The 3,816-nt window shown below is 47.1% G+C and overlaps 1 pseudogene across 1 annotated transcript; it reads right to left on the bottom strand.

The window, feature by feature from the left end:
- Positions 1-1,469: 1,469 nt before the first annotated feature.
- LOC105886967 lies at positions 1,470-2,995 on the bottom strand (annotated as a pseudogene). Its single transcript, XR_002773366.1, has 2 exons — positions 2,897-2,995; positions 1,470-2,654 (listed from the first exon to the last, which is right to left on the bottom strand). The product of XR_002773366.1 is annotated as a pyruvate kinase PKM-like (transcript).
- Between the last annotated feature and the right edge of the window lie 821 nt (positions 2,996-3,816).

The following is a 3,816-nucleotide window of genomic DNA, read 5'->3' as shown; positions in this document are numbered from 1 at the left end:
TGTGATGGCGGTGAGGACTGAGTTCATCTTAATTAATTGGGAAGATGGCTCTAGTAAACTTTAACTCCTTTTATCGTATTTTCCAAAACGGCTTCACTGCTGTTGACCTTCTTAGTTTGTTCAGAATTCTTTTTTATGTTCACGTGCAGTCATATACATCCATTTTTTAAATGTATTAATAATTTTTCGCCTTTATGCCCAGGAGAGCTTCTGGACTCCAATATCAGACATATTTTAACCATATTTTCTTCCCCGTCTTTCATGGTCCCTATATTCTGTTTAATACCCTTTTACGTCTTGGATTCCTTTTGCTGTGTGATGTGCAGGATGGTTTTGATTGTTCCTGCATTTATACAGTGTGTGCACGTGTTTTCAATTGACTTAGGTCTACTCTTGCACTAGTACCATACTGCTTGAACTATTATAGCTTTAGAATATGCCTTCATTATCTATAAGGTAAGTCTTCCCTCTTTTCCTCTCTTTTACCATTTCAGAATTTGCTTCACTGTTTGTGCCAGTTTAGTTTTTCTGATAAATTTAAACATAATGTTGTCAAATTTCCTGTGGAATATTTTCCCCTTTAGGAATATAATGTTTGTTTTTTCCATTAATCTTAATTGACTTTTATATTCTTCCCTGATATTTTATGGTTTCCTCACATGAGTCTTTACACAGGTAGTCTGTGAAAAAGATAGCTTCATAGAGTGTGTAAAAATATCCATTTTGAATGAAAATAAAACATAAGAGTGGATAATTTCCCATTCCACAGGTCACTTGTGCATGTGCTGCTGAAACAGCCTGAACCTTTGTAGTGTAGAGCAGAATTACTTCTTTTTTTCTGCTTCAGCTGATGTTTATTGACAGACAGGTGGGCTCTATAGCAACATGCCCAGAGGCAGCTGCAGTAGAAGGGAAAATGGAGGAAAGTGAGGGTGGAATCATGTCTGCAGCAAAAGGTGAGCAGAGTGCAGGACAGGAGAGCACAGCGCACGAGGTGGGAGTAGGGGAGGCCATGGATCTGGGGAAGCACATAAGGGCCAGAGGCTGCTTCAACTGGAACCACTGCCCCATGCCCTAAGGCCTCTACTCTTGCTGGCTGTCTCCTGACCCCAGGCCAGGGCTGGGAGTTCTCTGGGCATCCATTTTCCGCAGAAAGGAGAAACCAAGAACACAAGGGAGAGGGAGCTGTTGCCCTCTTGCCATAGGCTCTGGGGCTTCCAGTCTTGCATTCCTCCTTTGTCCCTTGCTTGGGTGGGGCCAAATGATGGGCAAGCCAGGCTCAGGGCTACCTCACCCGAAGAAAGTCTACAAACAGCCTTGTTTCACAGCGGCATTATCTTCTCCCTGGTGTTCCAGCCCCCCAGTGCCACACTGTAACCCAGAGTGAGCTCTACCAGCGTTGCTGGCCTAATAGGTGGGTCAGGGGAAGGGAATAGGAGAGGGGCTGAAAGAGGGGCTCCTGGGGTCCATCACGGCACAGGCACTGCACATGTGGCATTGGTGAAGCCAGAGCCAGGGCACCACCTGGTCAGCACAATGACCACATTTCCCGACGAAGCCTTGGGCCTTTCCAACATTCATGGCCAAGTTCACCCGGAGGTCCACATCCTCAGCCCAGGCTTCCTGAACTGGGTCCTTGCATAAGACAGGAATATGCCATGGTATAGGTGGGCCTGGCAAGCTGTCTGGGGATTCCATGTCACAGTAATGATGAGGGCATGTGGGCGGTATCTGGCCACCTGGTGAGCTGACCTGCCAGACTTGATGAGGACGATTATGGCCCCACTGCAGCACTTGAAGGAGGCCTCTACAGCGCCTACGGCAGCAGCTTCTGTGGGGTCACTGGTAATGGGTGCCAGGTAGCGGAGTTCCTCAAATAATTGCAAGTGGTAGATGGCAGCCTCTGCCTCATGGGCAATTAGGTGCTGCATGCGAACAGCTTCCAGAGGGTAGTCCCCTTTGGCTATTTCTCCAGACAGCATGATGCAGTCAGCTCTGTCTAGGACTGCATTGGCCACATGGCTGCCCTCTGCCCGGGTGGGGCGAGGCTTCTTGATCATGCTCTCCAGCATCTGTGTGGCACAGATGACAGCCTTCCCAGCTCAGTTGCACTGCCCAATCGTCATCTTCTGAGCAAGGAAGTCCTTCTCTGCAGGAATCTCAATGCCTAGGTCACCATGACCCACCATGATACCATCACTGGCCTCCAGGATCTCGTCAAATCTCTGAACTCCCTCAAGATTCTCAATTTTGCTGATTATCTTGATGTTCTTTCCTTTCACTCCCAGGACCTTCCTGATTTCATGGACATCAGATGCCTTGCAGATGAAAGATGCAAGCACCACATCTACATCCTGCTCTACCCCAAACTTCAGGTCCTGGATGTCCTTTTCTGATATAGCAGGCAGGTCCACAGCAGCCCCTGGAAGGTTTACACCCTTCTTGCTGCCCAAGGAGCCACCATTTTCCACCTCTGTCACCAGGAAGTCACCACCTTTCTGCTTCACCAGCAGGGAAATAAGTCCATCATCCACATGGATCTTGCTGCCCACCTCCACCACTTTGCAGATGTTCTTGTAGTCCAGCCACAAGATGTTCTCATCACACTTCTCCATGCAGGCGTTGTCCAATGTGGCTCCTTTCTTCAGCTCCACCTCCATAGTGCCACTGCCCTTGATGAGCCCAGTTCGAATCTCAGGTCCTTTTGTGTCCAGAGCCACAGCAACTGGCCAGTAGAGAATGGGGTCAGGCAAAGCTTTCTGTGGCTATGCGCACGTTCTTGATGGTTTCTGCATGGTACCCATGAGTTCCATGCGAGAAGTTCGAGCCACATTCATTCCAGAAGTACATGAGCCACATTCATTCCAGACTTCATCATCTCCTTCAACACGTCCACTGACGGAGATGCTGGGCCAATGGTGCAGATGATGCCCATGTTCCAGGCTGTGATGGGTGGTGAGTTGCTGTCCAGGCGGTACATGTGCTCCAGGAATGTGTCGGCCGTGGCTGCGTGCAGCTGCTGGGTCTGAATGAAAGCAGTCCCGGCTTCACTATGGGGCTTTGACGTGGCTTCTGAGGTCCTCTGGTGCCATAGGGCTCGGCCTCCGCTGCAAATGCAAAGAGGATGCGTAGCTCCGGACTGTGAGAGAAGCAGCCTCTGGCCAGCAGAATCACTTCTATCTGAGCAGCATCAAATCAGAACTTTTAAAAGATTTTTCTTTTTGTAATTATGTCAAATGTGATCAGATATTGAAAGTTATTCATATATATTTATTGGAAAATTTCAATAAGCTTTCACCTTTTGATCTTGGTATAACTGATCAGAAAGTGAAAATCATCACTGTATTAACTGATTATTCCTTTGTTGCAAAGGTACCAATGATTAAAACTATTTTTACTTAATTAAATGTTCTCAATTGAATCTACATTTTTACTGGTTTTAGTTCAGAAGGAGGATGACCAAAATGATTGGTTCTTGATATTCATAGCTAGTATTTACTTGCATTGATTTTTAAGCAATCTATACTCCACCTCACGGTTTCCAATGATGGAAGAAAATACTAGGATGCCCATTCTGTAGATAGAGTCCCAGCTGCCCATTCTGCAGATAGAGTCCCAGCAGGGAACACAAACCAAAACCTCCTTAGTTGACCACCTCCTTACATGGACCATCTCTTTAAGCTAACCCAATTTTCACAGACTCGACATGCACCACATGTACGTATCAATGCAGTAGGCCTGGATCCTTATGTTGACCACCTCTGTATGTTGACCAGTTTCTTGCAGTCCCTTGGGTGGTCAACTTGTGGAGGTTCT

The sequence above is a fragment of the Otolemur garnettii genome, unplaced genomic scaffold (genome assembly GCF_000181295.1).
Source record: "Otolemur garnettii isolate 467f Iridium unplaced genomic scaffold, OtoGar3 scaffold00035, whole genome shotgun sequence".
NCBI classification, from domain to species: domain Eukaryota; kingdom Metazoa; phylum Chordata; class Mammalia; order Primates; family Galagidae; genus Otolemur; species Otolemur garnettii.
The sequence above is the reverse complement of the archived record's forward strand: the minus strand, read 5'-3'. Positions and strand labels throughout refer to the sequence as shown.